At 43.3% G+C, this 23,543-nt stretch overlaps 1 pseudogene; it reads right to left on the reverse strand.

The window, feature by feature from the left end:
- Window positions 1-16,336: 16,336 nt before the first annotated feature.
- LOC125961023 (NOP protein chaperone 1-like) lies at window positions 16,337-17,042 on the reverse strand (annotated as a pseudogene).
- Window positions 17,043-23,543: the final 6,501 nt, after the last annotated feature.

Here is a 23,543-nt window from a genome sequence, read left to right on the forward strand (position 1 = left end):
CAGAAAGCTGTGGATAGGGTCCCAGCCTCCCTGGAATCAGAGGGGTTGGGTTAGTCCCTGAGAGACTCATCCCCTCCATAGCCCCATCTCACTCCACCTGCCCTCCCTACATCAACCTTCTCTGGCACCCATAACTGGGGACCAGAAGAGGAGGTGAGGTGAGCAACATGTTCACAAAGCTGTCTCAAGCTCAGTTCTGATGCTCATGTGCATGGAGGATGGAGTATGCTGTGCCCATGACCTTGGAGAGAAGAGTGTCAGTAAGAAGACCAGACTCACACAATCTCTGCCGGGCTCAGGCCTTCCAGTACAAGGATAACCACAGTGGGGTTGGAAGTGGGCTGAGGCCATCATCTGGGTCCAAGAGCCAAAGGAGGGTGCTTCGGGTGCACAGCATTGAGTGAGGCCAGGCATCCGGCTCTGCTCCACACGTGACTCTCCCCACGCTCTGTCTCTCATCCTAGGCACCTGGTTGTGTTAGTACCTGCAGCTTACCTGGCAGCCCCTGCTCTGTCCCTTTTTTAGGCTAAAGTTGGCCTACATGCAGATCAGTTTGCCTGCCTCAGACATGAAACACCATGCCCCATTTTCCTGATCCAGAAGGAGATTTTAGAGTCCACTGAGGCAAAGCCAGAGGGTAAGAGGGACTGTGGGCAGGGAAGATTCTCTGCGTTAGGGTTTAGGGGCTGGGTATTCCTTTTAAAGACAGTAGATGTTTCTGTTTGGGGAAAGGCACAGGGAAAGTCAGTTACGTGGGTGAACCTTTCTCTTTATCCTGCTCTAGTGCCAGCTCCAAGGTTCTTGCTGAAGGGTCAGAAGAAGGGTCAACGCAGTGCTAGAGACAGCTGCACCAAGACCATTGGCTCCGATGGGCATGTGGAGTAGGTGGGCGCTCATGGTGGGCCTGGGGTCCCACACCTTCCTTTCCATGGCCTGGACTCCTATGATCAGGGTGCAGATCCCCAGCTCCACCACTTATCAACCACGTAACCTGGGCAAGTTCACTGTCCACCTGAGATCAGTAGAGATGGACAATGAGAGGACTTCCCACACAGTGGCTGTGCAGATTAAAAGAGGTAGAACAGAGGGAACATCAGGCAGAGCCTGGTCCATTGCCTGGGGGAGGAGAGCTCACTGTGTGCAGCCAGGTACCCGGGTCACCCCACAATCTGCCCAGAGACTCAGCAGCCTCAGCACCTATTACACATCTGAAGTGCCCTTAACCTCAAGGGACAGAAACAGACAAAGCCCCTGGTTGTAGCTGCACAGAGCAATGTGCATTTGAACAAGGAATTAGAGCAGAAGGGTGACCGTGGTGGGTTGAAGATGCTCCCTTGGGTTGAGCAGAATTGAGCTGCCTTGTGGAGCTGGCAGTTAGTGGAGATGGGCAGGCTTAGCTATATCCTCCACTTCTGAGCTCCCACTGTCAGTGATGACCCTGCCGGGCATGCAAAGACGGGGTGTGTCAGACCCATGTGACGTTCCCCCTGCTCCCCAGGACGTGTTCAAGAAGGTGGTTCCCACTCAGTGCCTGGGCTCCATCTGGTCCCAGAAAACACATTTGGAAATGAGCACATGGCACAAACCATCCATGCCACTGTCACCCAGTTCAACAGTGTGGCCAAGTGCGTCATCACCACCTGCCTCGGAGATCTGGGCATGATGGCCCAGGAGAGGGCCTGGGTGGTGAAGCACTGTATGAAAGTGACCAGGGTCTGCCATTGGAGGTCCAGCAGAGTAGCTCTTCAGAGTCCTGGAACTGCCACTTCCAATGTAACAGATTTCAGGATTGAAGTCTGTGGTCTAAACACCTGCACTATCCCTATGAGGCAGGGAATAGATGGGTCCCAGGGTGAACAGCTGGAGTTTCTCCCCTGTGGACAGATACTCCAAAATATCAGGAGTGAGAGAGGAGGCTGGGCCCTGCCCAGATAAGAGAAAAAAGAGCACATATTCCTCATTCTCGAAGTCAAGGAAACCTTCCCAAATACACACATGCAGAAAGGCTCATTGAAGGTCAAAAAGGGAGGGTGAGGGTTAGGGTTAGGGTTAGGGTTGGTGATGTCTTCGTACATCCGTGTTGCTCCCAACCTCCAGGCGAGTTGGAAAATATGAGAATGTACGACCAACGGGACACACGGAGGAGGACGCCAGGCACGGACACACTCTCCTGGTCACACAAAACAGGCCCGTGGTCCCCGTTACCCGAGGGGAACCACGGCGTGCTGGTCGACCCATCCAGTATACCCAAACCTCCCCACAGCTCAGCGCCAGCCTCAGAAGGTATAGACCTGCTCGGTCAATCTCCAGCGACAACATGAACCGCCCACGTCCCGGCGCCACCGGAACAGTCGCCGCCAGCCTCGCCGGCCTCCCGGAACTCTGACTCGGGCACGGCGGCTGAGTCCCAGCCCTCGCAATGGGCACTGAAGCTCCGGATGGAAGGGACGGTCTCAAAGCGGCCGCCACTTGGCGCCCGACAAGCGGCGGGAAAGTCTGAGGCATGGATCCCGATTGCCGGCCGGCGAGGGTACAGCGCAGGCCTCCCAAATGCACGAGTTCGTCCCGGGGCGTCCGTCTCGGCGCTAGCTCCTGTATCAGTACCGCGGGAAGCGACCCCGGCCACAGAAGAAGAGGGCGGGGGACTGGGAAGAGGTCGCCGGGAGGCTGCCGCGGAGAAGCGCTCCCCACGCGATTCCCGGCCGGGAGGACGTACTAGCGGCCCACAGCGCTAGGGCGGGTCCCTGCTCCTGGGAGCACTTAGGGATTTTGCGGGGACTTGGGCTGCGTGGACTCTAAAACTGAAACAATGAAAGTACACGTAGAAAACATGTATGAATGATTTTTATTCTGTGGTTTCAAAATGGAGTCCTTGTAAAGCATTTTTTTTTGCATGCTTTTTAGAAGTGCAAAAATCATCCAAGAAATGAATGATAAACTTGACCACAAATTCATCTTTACATATTCCACAAGCAAAGTCCAATGATAAGAAACCGGTGTGTGAGCAACATTTGTGCAAATGCATGTGTAATAAGATTACTGATATCAGAAATATTTAATATAAAAACGGAACATTCAGTAAACATAGCCATTAAGAGGGATCAGGTAAGGAAATTCTAGTATGTCTACACAATGCAATATTATTAATTTGTATTTAGTTTTTGATATTTTTACATGAAGTAAATCTATAGGTGTAAAGATGTTGACTTGGAAAGATGTTGATGATGGACTGTTCAATGGAAATAGCAAGTTGTAGGATTTCCACTGGTGCTAAAAATAAAAATTAAAGCATACACACACAAACACACAGGAGAGACTATAGCATCCATCTGATCCTACGGGAAAATATGACTCTGGAATCAACCACATAAATGTGTCATTCAGGAGAAAGATCATCTAAATCACCTTATTCATTCCTTAATCAAATTTTCATTTATTAACAACTATTTTCTGAGACCCTCCAATATTTCAGAATTTGAACTGTTATGAGGATTGAAAGGTAAATAATACTATGGCCTTACTTTCATAGACTTCTTCTTCTTAATACAGTAAATTAAATTACCCTGCAAAATAAAACTACTGATATTAAAAATTAAATGTAAATAAGGGTTTACCCATTGTATAATTCCAAAATTTTGCTACTAGTTTACAAAGAAAAGTTGGCACTTTACAAAGTAAAGTTGACATTTAAAACATTGTCAGTTCTGGATCCTTGATTAGGCTGTATATTTTCAGAAAGGCTGGGTTATTAAAAATACTGTCTAAAATTCTGGACTTCTGTAAAGTTGCACTGCAAGATTTAGAAAGAGTAAAGCTAGATTTCTTTTCCTAAGAGCCAGGTTTCCTGTTTACTCTATCATGAAATAAGTATTTTTTAAAATTAATTGTTTGGATTCGAAAATAAAGTTTTGAAAATCAATAATGGCTTTTATTAGAATAGAAAATCTGCTGCACATGTGCCTTAGAATTCCATTTATCTGCCATTTTATTTGAACATCCATGGGGCACCATTTTCAAGAATACTGTACAAGAGGATCTCTATTTAAATCATTATTTTGAGCTCCTAATTTTCTCTTAGCTTAATTTTAGAGAATCCAAAACACCCCAAATAACACAGTATTGTCATATAGACATTTCCTGAAATGTGCTATAAGCTATATACATTATTGATAAATTTGAAATGAAATGTATTGATAAATACATAATAAAAAATGTATTTTGTTTCTGTTACTATTATGCAAGAATGCACTTTTAAGAAAGAAATGTTATACGACATGCAAGAATCTCTGGAAGTTGCATGAAAATGCTTTTGTATTTAATAACCGAAAATTATGTAGTTCTAGACTTTGGTTATTTTTCTTAAGTTTTCAGTAGCATATTAAATTATGTATTCATTATTTCATCAATGTGACCATTTTTAGAGTTTGCTTTACTCCCAAGTGTAAATTAGAACTCATTAACTCCTGATAGTTTTCTATCAATAAATTATTCTTTTCTAAAAAATATAAATAAAATACATAAATTTATTTATTAAAAAAAGGGATCCTATAGTGAAAGAAATTTCTCTTCTAAAAAGCAGTGATGTACAGGGTTAAAAGTTCTTGTGCAATGTGCAGATAAAATAAAAATGAAGTTGGTTGCTATTGTCATCTTTAGTGCAATTTCACCACTCTGGTTTTTTTCAGTATACCTGGAAAATTAAATCTGTGATCACTCTTAAAGTCATATCTTTTTTAAAAACATACATCTTTATTAGAGTATACTTACTTCGCAATACTGTGCTAGTTTCTGTTGCACAACAAAGCGAGTCAGACATATGCATACACATATCGCCATTTCCCCTCCCTCTTGAGGCTCCCTCCCATCCTCCCTATCCGACCCCTCTAGGTCATCACAAAGCATCTAGCTGATCTCCGTGTGCTATGCTGCTGCATCCCACCAGCCAACTGTTTTACATTCGGTAGTGTAAATACGTCGATGCTACGTTCACTTTGCCCCCCACGCTGTGTCATCAAGTCCATTCTCTATATCTACCTATTTATTCCTGCCCTGGAACTATGTTCATCAGTACCTTTTTTGTTTTTCTTAGATTCCATATATATGCGTTAGCATACGGTATTTTTTTTTCCTCTCTCTGACTTACTTCAGTCTGTATGACAGACTATGTCCATCCACCTCACTACAAATAACTCAATTTCGTTTCTTTTTATGGCTGAGTAATATTCCATTGTATATATTGCCACATCTTCCTTATCCGTTCATCTGTCGATGGACATTTAGATTGCTTCCATGTCCTGGCTATTGTAAATATCGCTGCAATTAACATTGTGGTGCATGTCTCTTTTTGAATTATGGTTTTCTCAGGGTATATGTCCAGTAGTGGGATTGCTGGGTCATATGGTAGTTCTCTTTTTATTTTTTTAAGGGACCTCCATACTGTTTTCCATAGTGGTTGTATCAATTTACATTCCCACCAACAGTGTGGGAGGGTTCCCTTTTCACCACACCCTTTCCAGAATTTATTGTTTCTAGCTTTTTTGATAATGGCCATTCTGATTGGCATGAGGTGATACCTCATTGTAGTTTTGATTTGCATTTCTCTAATAATTCATGATGTTGAACATCTTTTCATTTGCCTCTTGGCCATCTGTATGTCTTCCTTGGTGAAATGTCTATTTAGGTCTTCTGCCCATTTTTTAATTGCATTGTTTGCTTTTTTGATATTGAGCTCCATGAGCTGTTTGTATATTTTGGAGGCTAACCTTTTGTCTGTTGCTTCATTTGCAAATATTTTCTCCCATTCTGTGGATTGTCCTTTTGTCTTGTTTATGGTTTCGTTTGCTGTGCAAAAGTTTTAAGTTTAATTAAATCCGATTTGTTTATTTTTGTTTTTATTTCTGTAACTCTAGTAGGTGGGTCAAAAAAGATGTTGCTGTGGTTTATGTCAAAGAGTGTTTTTCCTATATTTTCCTCTAAGTGTTTTATAGTGTCTGGTCTTACATTTTTAAGTCTTTAAACCATTTGGAGTTTATTTTTGTGTATGTTGTTAGGGAGTATTCTAATTTCATTCTGTTACATTTGCCTATCTAGTTTTCCCAGCACCAATTATTGAAGAGGTTGTCTTTTCCCCACTGTATGTTCTTGCCTCCTTTGTCATAAATTAGGTGCCCATAAGTTTGTGGGTATCTGTACCATCCTGTACCATGGATCTATATTTCTGTTTTTGTGCAAATACCATACTGTTTTGATTATTGTAGCTTTGTGGTACAGTTTGAGGTCAGGGAGCATGATTCCTCCAGCTCTGTTTTTCTTTCTCAAGATTGCTTTGGCTATTCGGGGTCTTTTTTCTTTCTATACGAATTGCAATTTTTTTTGTTCTAATTCTGTGAAGAATGCGATTGGTACTTTGATAGGGATCGCAATGAATCTGTACATTGCTTTGGGTAGTATAGTCATTTTCACAATATTGATTCTTCCAATCCAAGAATATGGTATATTTCTCCATCTGTTTACGTCACCTTTGATTTCTTTCATCAGTGTTTTATAGTTTTCTGAGTACAAGTCTTTCACCTTCTTAGGCAGGTTTATTCCTAGGTATTTTATTCTTTTTGTTGTAATGGTAAATAGGAGTGTTTCCTGAATTTTTCTTTCTGATTTTTTGTTGTTGGTGTATAGGATTGCCAGAGATTTCTGTGCATTAATTTTGTATCCTGCAACCATACCAAATACAATGATTAGTTCTAGTAGTTTTCTGGTGACATCTTTAGGATTTTCTATGTGTAGTATCATGTTATAAGCAAATAGTGAAAATTTTACTTCTTCTTTTCCAATTTGGATTCATTTTATTTATTTTTCTTCTCTCATTGTCGTAGTTAGGACTCCCAAAACTATGTTGAATAAGAGTGGTGAGAGTGGACATCCTTGTCTTGTTCCTGATCCTGGTGGAAATGCTTTCAGTTTTTCACCATTGAGTATGAGGCTTGTGGTGGGTTTGTCATATATGGCCTTTATTATGGTGAGGTAGCTTCCCTGTATGCTCATTTCCTGGAGAGTTTTTATCATAAATCAGTGTTGAATTTTTTCAAAAGCTTTTCCTGCATCGATTGAGATGATTGTATGGTTTTTATTCCTTAATTTCTTAATGTGGTGTATCAGATTGTTTTATTTGCGTATATTGAAGAATCCCTGGGACCAATCCCACTTGATCATGGTGTCTGATCCTTTTAACGTGCTGTTGGATTCTGTATGCTAGTATTTTGTTGAGGATTTTTACATCTATGTTCATCAGTGATATTGCCCTGTAGTTTTCTTTCTTTGTGATATCTTTTCTGGTTTTGTTTGGTATCAGGGTGATGGTGGCTTCATACAGTGAATTTGGGAGTCTTTCTCCCTCTGCAATTTTTTGGAAGAGTTTGAGAAAGATCGGTGTTAGCTCTCCTCTAAATAGTATTCGATAGAATTCAATAGAATAGAATAGAATAGAATTTGATAGAATTTTTCTGTGAAGCCAGCTGGTCCTTGACTTTTGCTTCTTGGAAGATTTTTTTAATATAAATTTATTTATTCATTCATTTATTTAATTTTTGGCTGCATTGGGTCTTCACTGCTGCACACGGGCTTTCTCTAGTTGTGGTGAGTGGGGGCTACTCTTTGTTGAGGGGCACAGATTCCTCATTGCCGTGTCTTCTCTTATTGCTGAGCACGGGCTCCAGGCGCGCGTGCTCAGTAGTTGTGGCTCACGGGCTTGGCCGTTCCGCGGCACGTGGGATCGTCCCAGAACAGAGATCAAACCCATGTTTCCTGCATTGGCAGGTGGACTCTCAACCACTGCGCCACCAGGGATGTCCCTCCCTATGTGTTCTTCACCTTTGTTCAAACTTGAAAATTGAATGTAACATATGCAGATTATTATTTTCTTAATTGTAACTGTGTATTGAGGAGAAAGTGTATCATAGACAGAATGAAATGTAGGGCACTGGACAGGAAATGACACATTAGGGAGCTCAAAGCCCTCACTCCCCGCCAGTAACATCAATACAAAAACCAGGGTTTGTCAGCACAGGGGACCCAAGAAGTGGCAACAATGATCTCTTTTCTGCTCCCACCACTCTCAGACCTGGCAGGAGTACGGATTACCTGCCGATATGTGTGTGTGCGTGTGCGTTTCTTTTTTCTTCGTGCCACAGCTGGACTTGCTGTTTGAGCCTGCGTGTTTTTAGAAAGCAATGGCCATGTTGCGCTAACAATACAGTGGACCCTCCGTCGCTCTTGTGTCTTTGGGAGTTGAGTGCACACAAAATTTGTATGATGGATCCAGGCGCGAACTTCCAGTTTTCCTCTTGGCTCATACCTGCTATGTTAGGGGAATGTTCTTCCCTTGGGAAATCAGCTCAAAGGTTTTGGAGAGAAAGGCTGCACAGGTGTAGGGTGGGGCCAGCAACCCTCGGCATGGACGACTGGGCAAACCAAGTGAATTGCTGAGGGTTCCTGATATGAAGAAACAGGCTGAGGACATAGGGAGGCCAGGCCTGCAGAGTGAAAGTTCTTCTTGCCTGTAGGTAGCTCTGGGTGTGGGTGGAGGAGAGACATTGAGGGGTTGAGATGCCAGCTGCCTGTCCCTGGACTGCAGAAGGAGGGGGCAGAAAAGCAGGAAGTGTGGCTCATGTTTGTTTCTGACACACTCATCGTTCTGGTTCTTGACTCCAGGCTGTAAGGAGGAATTTACTCTTGTTTTGCAAAGTTGCTTTACCTATTCCAATCCTCTACTTTTCCATTTACTCTTTTCAAAAGATATATATGAACTCGCTATTTTCATTAAACAGCTTGTCATCATTTTTTCCAAGTCAATACCTATACATCTAGCTCATTTAAAAAAAAAATCAATAAACCAAAGCACAAAGTGATATTACTGTATTGTCTGAATGTACTTGAAATTTACTTAACTGGTCCCTCTCAATGGCTGTTTTCTAAATGTTCTGTTCTTAAGTAATACTGATATCAATATTCTTAGTACACATGTATTTGCACAAATGTTCCCACCTACCCACTTCTTGTCATTTGACTTTTCTTGTGGAATATGTAAAAATCAATTAGGTGGTCAAGTTATCAATCGTTTCCTCTATGGCTTCTGGGCTCTGGTTTTTATGTTTTAGTAACATCTCCACTCTGCAATTACAGAATAAAATGTCGTCCGTGTTTTCTATTGGTACGTTCATGGTTTCAGCTTACAGTTCACGCAGTCCATCCCCCTGCAGAATTTTCCTTGTTTACAGCGGCCGGCGGCCCAGGAATAGCGTGAAGAGCGCGTCTCCTTCGCGGCAGCCTCCCGGCACCATCCTCCCAGCTCCTCGTCCCCCGTCTGCTGCCGGGGTCGCGCCGTGTCGTGCCGAGCCGGGCGCTAGCTCCGAGGCGGACTCCCCGAGACGAGCTCGGGCGTTTGGGCGGCCGGCACTGCACCCTCGCCGTTCGGCGATCGGGATCCGGCCCGGGGACGTTCGAGCCGGTGGTCGGGCGCCACCTGGCGGCCGCTTTTATATCGTCCCTTGTCTCCGGAGCTTCGGCGATCTTCGCGAGGGCTGACATTCGGACGCCGGGCGCGAGGCAGCGTTCCGGGAGCCCGGCTATGCGTGTGGCGACTGTCCCGGTGGTCCCGGGGCATGGGCTCCTCCTGAGTTCGCTGGAGATTGGGTGTGTAGGTTTTCGAGCATGTGATCGTTGCCTCGCTCCCTAGTGAGATGTGGGGGTTGCCTGGCTTGGTCGACCAGCAACCGCCCGTGCCCCTCCAGCCACGGGAACTGAGCGGACTCGACCCAACCTGGGCCGCCCGCCGCGTTGTGTAGGGAGATGTTCTTGCGAGCCCTCCAGAGCGCCTGAGGCTTGATGGTCCATCCTTCTGAGTCACTTTAGGAGCGTTCATTTTCTACCACTTCTGCCCACCAGCGTCCCACTACGGACGGGGGAACGCACCGGGCACGGGCGTTGAGGCCGTTGGAGGGCCCGATGTGCTTGTTGGCTGGCGCCCTTGTGTCCCGGTCTCCGGGGCAAGGGCGCTTGCTGCTCTCGCGGGATTTGGACGGACAGACATGCATAATGTGAGGCCGGCGCCGCGCTCCCTAGAAGTCGTTGAATGGTGGGTCTGCTGGGTTCGACCGGCACTCCCTTGTGTCTCTTGCGCGTGAAACGCCCACATTGAAGCATGTGGTCAAGAGAGAGTATCTCTCCCCGGAGTCGTCCGTGTGGCCCGGTGGTCGTATTTCCGCTTTCCAAGTGTCGCCTGAGAGTGGTTCAAAGTCTCCTACGGACGTGGACGCCAAGTTTCCGCCGTCCTTGTTTCTTGATCCTGTTCGCCCTTATTCCCAAATATGTTTCTCTCCGCAGTGGGTATGGCCCGAATGGCATAAAGAGGAGGCACTGGAAGTGGGACCACGGCCTTCACGTCCTCCTTCCCACGAGACCGCCACGCCCCATCCAATAGGACGCCCGGTGCTGCTTCTTGGCCGCCTTGGGAAAACAGTGCGTCCCGGTCCTGTCGCCGTGGTGGAGCTCCTCCCCTGCGGTTACTTTCTCCGAAATCCGCAAGAAGCGGTCATGGGGCTCCGCAGATGGTATTCCCCTGCAGGTCGAGGTGCGTTTACGGGGGAGCGCCCGGCGTCCCCACTTCTGTTGGCCTCGTCGGCGAAGTGCTTGTGTGGACCAGGTCCTCTCACCACAGGTGAAAACAAGGACATTCGCAGGCGAGAGGGGAGGGCGCTCCAGGCGCAGGCACGGTTCCGCCTGTGTCTTGGTGGTTGGAGAAGCCTAACAAATGGGGAAATGGGGAGGAGCTTGGGGCGTCTGGTGATGGTCGTAGGAGGCACGAGGTGATGCGCGGTCCTGGGTGGGCGCGGTTGTCAGAGGCTCCTCGTGAGAATCTCATACCGGAATGGCCTCTGAACGCGCGTGTGGACGAGGAGACAAGCCGGGGAGAGAAATGGGACCTGTGGTGGGCCAGAGGGGATGAGTTCGGAGGGATGGAGGCGCACCTTCTCTTCCGTGCCATCCAGATCTATCCCGGTGGTTTTTCCTCCATTTGGTTGTTACCTGGCGTCCGCTGCTGCAAGGACGACTAGATGACCATACAGCGTTGTCCTGGCAAGAAACAATTTCAGTGACTTGAGAATTTGTTTTGAGATCCACTAGTGTAGACACTGGTGAAGTGAGAAATTCTGAAATAGTGAGAAATACAGAACCGAAAATTACTATTGTCGTTACTCAACTGTATTGTAATTACCATTGTTTGTAATTAGTGATAAAACTGAGTAAAGTTGAGTCACACAGTAGCCGATTAATTGGAGATGAACAAAGAGGGGTTTTCAGTATTTCTAAATCCTGCTCAATGGGCAGAGGGCAAGGTGGAGACAGCAGGTATGTGCCAGGTAAGGCTGTGACGGGTGTGAGAATAAAGAGAGGTGCTGAGCAGATTATGGAGGGGTTCTGAATGGTACAAGAGGCTGGAAAGCATTCTTAAAGATATGTGGGGGGACAGATCTGGTAAGTTGCAGTTTACAGAAAGAGAAAGGCTCATTGCTAGTCTCCACAGAAGGAGTCAGTAACAGAGTATCTTATCAAATGCTCTCAGTTAAAAACCCTCCAGGTAATAAATCCTTTAGAAACATACCCTACACATTTGCTCGCAGTAGAATTATGCATTGCTGCATTGTTTGTAATATAAGCGGATTATTGAATATCAGCGTTCATCCCAACGTGGATTGGCAAAGTGCATTGTAGTACATCATCCATTCAGTGCACTGTCGTGCAGGAAACGATGTCTTGATAGAGGATAATTTGCAAGATACTGTCAAATGAATAAAAGCAAGCTATAACAACACCGTGCCCAGTGTTCTACTATTTGTCTTTTTAATTAGGGTGCCAAGGAGAAATGTATATTCATATTTGCTTGTATGCACATAAAGACACTCTGGAAGTTTGCCGTGGGAAACCAGATACATGGCTACCTGTGGAGGGCAGGGGCTCCTGGGCAAAGAGGGAAGGCAGTGCGGGGCACAATGTAATGCAATTTTCAGGACCTTCAACCATGTACATGTATTACAACCTCTCTAGAAATCCAAGAAATTGAATTTTTTAAACCTCCAAGGATTAAAATGCATTTACTATTTCTACCAACTGAGTACATGTCAAGTTTGTTTTACCAGGGAGAGCTATGCCTTCTCTAAAATGTCTACTCAAGCCTTCCATGGTGATTTTGACTATTTTCCCTTACTTTGGTAGCAGACAAAGAAAACCAGGGGAATCAATGGCTGTGTAGTTCCTCAGCCCCTGCAGTGGCTCCCCTGCATTTTTCTTTCAAATACTTTATACACTGTGTTTTTTGGTGCTATTTTCATAAGTTTTATATGCAAGAAAGAGGATAGAGGAGAAATAAAGCTGTATTAGGGTTTTGCTAGGGTTGCCAGAACAAGATAGTGCAGACTGGGAGGCTTAATTTTCTCACAGCTCTGGAGGCTTTGAGTTCAAGATCAAGGTGTCTACAGGTTCAGTTTCTTCTGAGGCCTTGCTCGCAGGTGGCTGCATTCTTGCTGCATCCGCAGATAGACTTAACTCTATGAGCTGAGTGTGCATGGCTGTGTCCTAATCTTCTCATAGGGGCACAGCTCTGGATTAGGGCTCACCCTTGTGACCCATTTTAACTTCATCATCTCTCCTAAGGCCCTATTCCCAAATACAGTCACATTCTGAGGTACAAGTGTCTGGACTTCAATATATGAACTTACAGGGTTTCAGTTCAGACCTGAAGGGAAGCTGCTCCCCGTTGGTTGAAGCAGAAATCTCAGAGGAGAGAGGAGTCTTCCCACATGGCCTAGAACTTCTTGACACAGCTAAGTCATGACCCATAAGCCTGATTCCGTGGTTTTGCATGTCTCTGTGACAGAGAGTGGAGGTCAGGGAATGACTAAGGAATTATGTCCTCAGTACATTGTCACTAAATATTTCTGCCTTTTGGAGGCCATGTGTTCACAAAAGTAAAGAAGTTATGTTTTGCTCAGCAAGTTCTCGGCTGTGGAAGTACACAACGCACTGAGGAATCAGCCTAAGTGTCTCCCATATCCTGATCAGGCCACGGACACAGGAGCAGGAGACAGCCATTACAGGCCACAGCCTTGCTGGGAAGCAGGTGCATCACCAGTTTAGCTCAATCAGATCTGTGTTCTAGGTGCTGAGCTTGAGGAGGGCGTCAGTCCTGGGACACTGTGGACACAATGCAGAAAAATTACCTTAAACCCTGAGTCATACTTAAATAGAAAAAATGTGAGATATTAATTCTTATTGCCTCCACTGAGCTATAAACTTGGTGAAGGTGGCTATTTATACATTTCACGTCTTAGTCTCCAGAAAATTCCACATGCTGGAATCCTGGAGACTCTCAATAAATATTTGTTACTTTAATGAGTGGTGTGTGAGAGAGCTACCTGCTTTTTCTTGAAGACTCTTGTCCTATGATAATTTACAAAATCCAGAACACTTGGGAGATATGTTCTCCCTTAAGTATCTGATGGATACTGTGGACCCTCCACCTAGTAATGCACATGCACAGACACAAACACATTGCTGCAGTCGGCCTCAAGTGTTCTATTTCCCTCTTTTCAAGCTCATAGACCAACCCTTTAGCATTCTATATGTATGGGCTTTATACTCCTTTTGTGTGTGTGGGTGTGCGTGTGTGCATCAAGAAAGAAAAAGTTAATGGATTTGAAGGGAGAGAACACATCATGTAGCTCCTGCCCTCTCTCAAGCCAACCCGACAGCAGATAAACTTAGGACATAGGCATTCTCCACGGGGACCATCTCTTTTCCCCAGGTCTTTATTTTTCTTTATTCTTAACATCTTTATAGAGTATAATTGCTTTACACTGGTGTGTTAATTTCTGCTTTATAACAAAGTGAATCAGCTCTATAGCCTGGTCCTTATTGATTAGTACCATTCTCATTGGAGGAAGAATGGAACTCGGGAGGGAGACCAAGTCCTTCTGACTTCCCTGGCTCAGGGTGCAGAGGGTGGGAGGGGTGCCCCAGCCCCTGCCCCTGCCTCTGTTTACTCCCTGAAGAGTAGGGGCCACAGCCTCAGCTGCAGAAGCAGAAGAGCCACTCCTCTTCTCTTTGCTTAGTGTTCTCATGCAATATCTCTTCCAATATTTTCACTTTCAGCATATGAGTGTCCTTACTTCGAAGTGAGTCTCTTGTAGATAACATATAGTTGGACCCTTTTTATGTCTATCTTGTCCATCTTTGTTTTTTTTAATGTTATTAAATACTCACCTATATTTTAGTATGAAACTTATTTTATTTCTTTATATTTAAATCTTTAAGACCTACATAATTTCTTAGTATCCAAATTGTTTTAAAAACAGCCACCCCTGACTCTGTGTATTAAATAATTCAACCATTTTACACTTAACTTAAAACGACATCCCTATCACATATTAAATTTTTGTTTTTCCTTTTCCTCCTATGTCATAAGAATGTCCAGAGGAACTGAATTTAGTTGACTTCTTTAACTGTATAGAATACCTAGTTGTATTATATGAGAAGGCCATGGCAGGAGAGAAATATAATTCTACACACTAGTATGTATTCTAGACTGAATAGTCTCTTTCACTGACCATCAGACTATTTCTACTTGGCTTTGTATTTCCAGTGAAGTTACACTTTCATATCCGCATGGATAGCATGGCTTAAAATGCCCTGTACATCCTCAATATACCTGTAAATACATTTATCGACATCATTCGGTGCCTACTGTGTACCATGCACCAAGCTAAGGAGTGAACCAGACAAATACAACTCTTCCCACAATGTGGCATGAATATTATCTGGTAGAAGACAATCCTTAAATATTCACACCAATAATCCATCACAGCTGTGTTTGGTGCTACAAAGTATACCCTTTGCAGCTGAGAAGTCTCGTTTCCAGATCTGTTCACTTCTGCATACTTTGAGTGCACAGCCGATTTCCAATTCCCAATGAAAAATGCCAGAAGGAACTTGGAGAATTATCTTCAGAGTATTTACAAGATGTCATAAGCTAATGAGAGGAGTAGGAAAAAATAGTTAAAACAAACCCCTAAAATATTAGGCAACAAAGTCTCATGAGCTCAATGCACTTGGAGACAGTCCTTTAAACTCTCAGGTCTATATCCTGAGCAAAGCCAGTCCCATAGCAAATGAGGTCCCAAACAAGTTAAATAAGATCAAGAATGTGGCAGAAAGGCAACTCCAATGCAGGATAATTTTGCCGTTTGAAAGGGAAAACCTGTTACTACCATTTTATGTACTGTGACCTATTTTCCTGGGATGTCCCTATTCTCTACAATGAATAGGTTTCAAAACTGTGGGCAACTGGAAAGAATAATGTTAATAGCCGAAACAAACAAAAAATTCCCTTTGACAAAAAGAAAACCAAAAAAAACACAAAATTTTCCAACAAGCAAATTTTACATGCATTAAGAGGCTACAGAGTCACTGACAGTGATTAAACCACAGGGCACCAGTTTTCCAGCTGAAACTGGAAAGGATTTTATTTTAATTAAAGTAGATATGTCTGAGGGCATCTAAATATAAGTAATTCTTTTCTTTGTAAAAAATTTCTCCCTCAGGGTGGGATAGGGAGGGTGGAAGGGAGACGCAAGAGGGAGGGAACATGGGCACACATGTATACATATAGCTGATTCACTTTGTTACAGAGCAGAAACCAACACATTATGTAGAAACTATACTCCAATAAAGATGTTTAAAAAAAAAATTCTCCCTCACTGAACCCATTTTGATGGTAACAAATAAATGTGACTTTTAAATAGCCTAAAAAAAAACCCCAACATAAGTTTTTGTTTGTTTTTTGTTTTGTTTTTTTCAGTACGCGGGCCTCTCACTGCTGTGGCCTCTCCCGTTGTGGATCACAGGCTCCGGATGCGCAGGCTTAGCGGCCATGGCTCACGGGCCCAGCCGCTCCGTGCATATGGGATCCTCCTGGACCGGGGCATGAACACGTGTCCCCTGCATTGGCAGGCGGACTCTCAACCACTGCACCACCAGGGAAGCTCCAAGAGGCCAATTTAAAACAAAAACAAACGGGTAACTTGTATTTTTACTTTAAAATAAGTTTGAGATTTCTGAAGTCTATGTTGATGAAAGAGGATGTCAACAAATTCACTCATCACCATACATAAAGTTAAGCTTTCTAAACTAAATCTCTTTAGCATGAGATCAAAAACAGTCTGCTCTTAGAAGATCCCCAAATGCTATCTCTTCCAACTCTTTGAAAGCTAGCTTGTTTCTCCAAGAAGCAAAATACATTCATTTTTGCAAACAGGCACCATAGGTATCTGAAATGCAAAATAACCAGCAAGCCACATTCTTTTTCACAGAATTAGCGGGAACTATCACCTGTTTCTCAGATTGTTTATGTCCCTGTTTTCTTTTTTTTCACTGGCAGGACGGTCCAGAACCTCTATTTTGCTTTTTCCATCTTCTGAATTAGGAAGCTTAATGGTATCGATGGTGACTTCACCTTCAGAAGAGGTGCTATCATCTTCATCCTCAAATTCTGAACTGTCCTCTGAACTGTCTTGTGAATTCTCTTCTGAACTGTCCTCTTTTGAATCAGACTGATTCATCTCAAACAAGGCCATAACCATTTGCATAACTTTTCCGAGAGTGTCAATATTGAAATGACCAGGTGTGCAGCTGACATTTCTTTCCTTAGCTTTTCGTTTGCCTGAGCCATCTGTGGGAGAAAGCTCTGTACTTGGTCCAATAGGGGACTCCTCTTTTTCCGAACTTTTTGAAGAGTGGAATTCTTTCTGGAATTAGGCTTGGAGTTGATGACCAACTTGTCCCGTATACCTCCGTGGCCGACACTGCCCGCCGTCAGCACCTCCCTGGACACCGAGACCCCGGAGCCGTCCCAGGAAAACGACGAACAACTCGTGTCAGGTTGGGATTCGCCACGGGCCTCCATGCTGCTCGCCCGTCTTCAGAGCAGCCCCTCCAGGCCCGGATGCCGGATAAAGGCTAGGGACATCTTTGTTTTTTAACTGATGAGTTTAAGCTATATATATATATATATATATATATATAAAAATTACTGATATGAAATGACATTTAATTGCCAATTTGTTTTCTGTAATGTCATATAGCTTTTCTGTCCCACATTTTCTCACATACTGACGTCCTTTGTTCTTACTCTTTGTACTGACTCATTTTTAAAATTAATTTCTTTGGCTGTGCCAGGTCTTAGTTGTGGCATGGGGGAACTTTGATCTTCTTTGCAGCATACGAACTCTTAGGTGTGGCAAGTGGGATCTAGTTCCCTGACCAGGGACTGAGCCCAGGCCCCCTGCATTGGGAGCATTGAGTCTTCACCACTGGACCACCAGGAAAGTCCCCTGGCTTGACTTACATTTAATTTCCTTCTGTGTATATTCTATAGATATTAAATTTGTGGACACCATGGAGATTACATATAAAATCCTATCAAACTAGCTTAAACTGATATCAACATAATTTTAATCACATGCAAAATCTCTATTACATCTCCTATTACATTACACATTAATTACATATTATTAATGTCACAAGGCACATATGTATACATTGTTTTCTGTTAATGTAGATGTACGAATTAGTTATTTGGGGATGCTATAACAAAATGCCACAGCTTGGGTAGCTTATAAACAGAAGTTTATTTCTCATGGTTCTGGAGGCTGATGTGTGAGATCAAGGTGGTTAGGTAAAGGTCTTTTCTGAGTCATAGACTTTTCATTATATCATCACCTGGAGGAAGGGGCTAGAGAGCTCCCTGAGGTCTCTTTTAAAAGCACACAAGAGACTTCCCTGGTAGGCCAGTGGTTAAGAATACGCCTTCCAATGCAGGGGACATGGGTTCGATCCCTGTTCAGAGAACTAATATCCCACATGCCAAAGGGCAACTAAGCCCATATGCCGCAACTATTGAGCGTGTATGCTGGCTCTAGAGCTTGTCTGCCACAACTACAGAGCCTGTGTGCTGCAACTACCGAGCCCCCATGCCACAGCTAGATATGAAGCCTGTGCGTCACAACAAAGATCCCACGTGCTGCGACTAAGAGCGAAGGCAGCCAAATAAGTAAATAAATACATATTTTAAAATAAATAAAAGCACACAAATCCTATTCATGGAGGCTCTGCCCTCATAACCTGAGCACCCCCCAAAGGCCCTACATCCTAATACCACCACATTTGGAGGTTTTATTTTTAACATATGAATTTTAGGGGAAAAAATCATGCAATAGCAATACATTTATATTTTAATATTTTGGTTTTAAAAAATATCCTAGAAATAAAAAGTGTAGTTACAAGTCAAAATTAAAGATTTTTTCTTCTATTTGTCCATTTATTTACCTTTATAAGAGAAATATATTTTTTCATATGGCCTCAAGTTTCTGGTGTCCTTCCATTTGAACTTGAAGTACTCCCTTTAGCATTTCTTGAAGGATAGGTATTATGGTACTGAACTCCTTCAGGTTTTGCCTGAGACTGTCTCTCATTTTCCTCATGTTTGAAGAATAATATTGTAAGATATAGAATTGTTGGTAGGTAGTTCCCGCCATGCTTTAAGCATATCATTTCACTTTCTTCTGGCCTGCAAAATTTCTGATGAGAAAGCAACAGATAATCTTACTGACAATCACAATTAAGTGGATCATAATAATTGTCACATATAACTTTGTTTATATATATTTCTTAATGCTAACCTATTTACAAAAGTACTTATTGTTACAAACTTTTGTATTTATCATTTCAAGACAACTTAACAAATCAATAATTTTATTCTACTTATTTATAAAATAAGAGGTTATTAGCCAAAATTATGAATTCATAGCTGAAATGTGTGGTAAAACATTCTTGATAAGGGTTTTTCATGTCTGAGAATTTTGATATGAACTCTGGCTTTTCAGTTTGATTTTAGCATTGATAGATCCAGTGTGAGGATTCAATGTTGACTAAGGAATTAAAAATCCCTCAGGGCTCTCCTTCATTCATTATAGTAAAATTGTTTTCTATGCTGTGAAAAATCATGTGTATGTAAGTCTATTGAATGATATTCTCCAGTTAAAATGATCTCCATGTCAGTTACATACACATAGTATGTAAATCTTCTGCATGGACATCCCCTCTTTGTAACATTTCTACTAGATATCATCAAAATTTAGTCTAATTTAGTCTATAAAGTGAACACTTTATGTTGGGCTAGTGTTTACACTGCACCATAACTGAGTTCTATGAATCTGCTGAATTCCTCACTTACCTCATTCCCAGGTTTCACATGTGGATGACCAGAGTTCACACCTGAATAAATTTACTATTTTCTTACAGCTACATTGGTCCACAGGGAAATAACTTGCCTGAATATCATTTCTTGCTTTTAATGGTCACAATTTTTGCTTGAAATAAGGCAAAAATAATAATTAAATTAAATAAATAAGAAACGACACATGTGACATTAGGGGGATTAAATTGTTGAAAAGTACATTACATGGGGAAACAACATGAATTTGAGAAATACACCAGTGAATAGAAACATGGTTTAGAAAAATGTTAATAAGATGTTCAGTGTTTAGGTAAAAGAAAAATAAAATATATTCAGACGCTACAGGGAATATGAGAGGAAAAATTATTAAAGGGACCATGGCAGAGACAAAAACATGAAATTTTAACTTCTACGAGGACAGGAATTTTGCTTCTCTGAGGTGAAAAGTACAGGGGGAAACGTGAAGAGAAATTGATGTGTGATGCATAATGACAGAATCTGGATAATTTGACTCAGTGGCTTCACATACATTTCTAAAAATATCCTTTAGTCGAGCAAACCTCCAGTTGACATTCCAAGTGTCCTGCTCCCTCCCCACACAGAGCACAGGTGTCTGGAGCTGACTTGGACCCCAGCCTGGGGAAACCCTCCTCTTCCCTCCACACCTACTCTTCTTGCTCCAACTGAGAAATTACATCTGGTTTGCAGAGCTGATGCCCTGGTACGTGTGGGAAATGCTAGATGGATTTAAAGTTCTGTGCTGAGAACAGTGCATGCAATGCAAGTGCAGGACAACATGCCAAGGCTCAAGTGTGAGGGCATCAATGGCAGTGCAGGTTCGAGCACGCTGAAGAAGGGAAACACTGAAGGTTGTCACCCGGCACTTCACTCAAAGACAGTAAAAGTCTCTGGCTGCTGCTGTTCTTGCCCAAGAGGAAAAACAGTCTGCACGCTGCCTAGACGTCTCAGCCAAGAAGGAAGCAACGTTTTCATAATGTGGTTAACACTGTTTTCTAACAGAATCCAATAAACATAAGACCCATGAGATTATTACTTGGAGTTCATGTAGAAAGGGTGATACAAGCTGTTATGTGTTTTTTGCTGTGTTCAAACCTCATAATAGTCCCCCGAGCAGAAGAATTACTTAACAACATAAAGTCACTTGTCTGTTAGATAAAATAGCCCTTATCTGTGTCCAGCATTATTATGTGTGTTGGTGGCAGACTAGTAAGGAGTACGTGCGATTGTGGTAATGGAGACTGTATCTCCATGAAGGGGCACATGTGCTGTGATTAGTAAAGGAACACATTCGTTCCAGGTTGCTCTAAGTGCTACAGAAGCATGAGTCAGGGACAAGAGTGCAGCAGCATATGTGGAAGCTGTAGAGCCTATCTCAATAAGACATGCATAAGGAAGTAAATAAATATTGAGAGACGCACTCAGAAGATGAGACAACGGGCGTCCTCCAGCATCACATCTGTGTACATCTTCGTCTGCAATGTGTCCAGCAGGTCCTACTCTTTATGAGTGAGTTCTACAAACACGTGCTCAAAGGTCACTGATCTCTAAAGCCCCGTCAATGTCTCCTCTGGGCTGATATGGCATGTGCCTTTCATGCATATTCAGAAATATATATATTGTGAAAAAATGTTACTAAAGGAAGCATATGAGGTGTTGTGTAAAATAACCTATCAATTTCCCAAGAAAGTGGTAATTCAACTTCCAGATAGGTTATTATAAAAATTTTACATGCAAATTCATAATATTCTCCTCCCAATTCCAGGTAAGTCTGTAGGTGCATCAAAAGGCAATCAATAGCCCTGATCTGTCACTTTTTCAATTGACAGGCAGTGGGGATAGAGATAGAGCTGAAGCTCCATGTAAATTTTACGTGTTTTTTTCACGTATTGAACGTGTACCTGGAGTCCTGCTTTTCTTTCCCGGGTTAGAGCTGCAGACACCAGTCGTCAGAACTCATGAGATTTGCTGGCTCCATGTGTCAGGAAAGCCCAGGATCAACTTTTCTCTTCTACATAGTGCTCTCCTCTGGGCTTGGAATATGAGACTTAAGTCAGCCCAAGTCCTCCCATGGATTTCTTTTACCTGCTGCTGTTTAGTTTTGCTCTATTTATACCTTCACTATGCAAACCTACAACTGTGGCTCCAAAGCATGTGCTAAACTCGGACTCTGATTTCAAAATACTCCAAGAAACTTGTCATTCAATAAGGGAAGTCTGTAATCCCTCAGTCCTTAAGTTTATTAGTATTATGATTGGTAGTAGTACAATTAATTTCTTTATGATAGTAATCACTATCGATATTATTATTTATCACTATTGTTGTTATTGCATTTCTTATTAAGTTTCTCTGCTCATGAATGTATCCAATTTACTGAAGAGTATTGTGGAGGGTTTTCAACAGACTTACATACACATGGTGCTTCCTGGTTCCTGCTGTACTTATGGGTACTTGTGGGTCAGAGAGCCTCCTGAGATACTCAGACTTACCCAGTGGAGGAAGGGACAGTTGTTACTGTGAGCCCCAGGGAGGACATTCTTGACTTTCCTGAGCCTCTAGTACAATGTTTAAGTCCTCTTAAGTGACCGAAAAGAGGGACCAGTGCAAGAGCCCTGGAAGATACCCTTGTCCTGCCAGACTCAGCACAGGATTTTCCACCTCAACTCTGTGCCAGGAACCACTCTCACGTCTCCTGGGAAGGCTGGAGAGGGTGTCCCTCCTGGAGTCCAGTCCTCCGAATTAGAAAAGTCAGCCCAGGAAATGACATTGTGATAAGTGAGGAGTAAGGAGAGTATCATTGGCATGCCTGAACCTAGGGACATGTTCCAAATTCACTCAGGGGTCCAGGAAAAGCTGGTGCAGCACTGGCAGACATAGAGATGGTGACGTGCCTGCTCAAGTAATCATTTCTTTTTCTAAGTCCCCCAGGGAGCCCCTGCACTGTTTGTGCCAACATATCATCCTCCCTGCTGACCCAGGATCACCTACTTGTTTTCTCCTCTCAGAACAAATTTCTTTGTGCAAACCTAGGATTCTGAATCTAAAATACCCCAGAGGACGTCAGTTATAGGTACCCTGAAATTTACTTAGATGAGTCTGTACGCAAATCTGCCATCTTTCTAAGTTTATTTTTCTCTTTAACAGTAGTACTGGTAATATCATCATAATTGTCACTATTATTGTTTTTAGTGCATTTTCTTACCTTTATTAATATGCATTGTCTTTGTGGTTGTTTTTACATAACATTGAGTAGACCTGCTCTATGCTACAGATTGTCTGATTTACTGCAGATCATATGGAGGGTTTCCCAACATACAAAATACATACACCTAGCTACTCCTGAGCTCCCACAGCACTTAGCTGGGTGCCCTCGACTCAAGGTCTCTATGAAGCTGGGGCTGAGGTCTCAGCTGTCACTCCACAGGGGAGGATTTTCTCGAAGACTCACTGAGATGGGTACTGGCAGGATGCAGTCTGAGCTGAGAGCCTAGTGCCTCTGCCTGGAGGCCTGGGACTTCCCTGTGTTCTCTCCTATGTGGGACTCTCCGTATGGCACCTAGTAACACCCATGCAGGCTTCCCCAGGTCCAGGGATAGGAGAGAGAGACAGACAGAAACAGAGAGAGAACACAGGATGCAGCAAGTGAAATAGAAGTGACAGAGGTTCTGTCAATGAATCTTAACACTGACCTCCCCTGATTTGCTATATTCTGTTGGTCAGAAGCCAGTCGCTAGCTACTTAGTACTTGCACAAAGAGTGGAGTTTCCTCGCTGCATGTGGATCACAGTCTGTGGCTGGGAACACCCAGGAAGGCATGTTCAGTGGTCTCCCCCAGAACTGGGAAAAGTGGCTGCATTCTGGAAATAACTGAAAGTGATGAAAGTCCAGCCTCACTCATCAGAAGATAAGTGAAAAGGAGACAATGGGTTACGTGTCATTTCTCATCCACTAAAACAGCAAAACAAAAGCTCCCCAAACTCCTGAAACTGGAACCCTTGGTAGGAATGAGACACAGGACCACTCATTCCTCAGTGGTAGGAGGGGCACCGACTCTTCCTGGAGGATGATTGCTGCCTCATCCCCAGATGCCACCCACTTGATTAAGGAGGTTACTTCTAGAAAGCAAAGGTGCAGTGGTCAGAGGTGTGTATGAAGAGTCCACGTGGGTAGTGTTGTCTGTCTT

The sequence above is a fragment of the Orcinus orca genome, chromosome 14 (genome assembly GCF_937001465.1).
Source record: "Orcinus orca chromosome 14, mOrcOrc1.1, whole genome shotgun sequence".
Classification (NCBI taxonomy): domain Eukaryota; kingdom Metazoa; phylum Chordata; class Mammalia; order Artiodactyla; family Delphinidae; genus Orcinus; species Orcinus orca.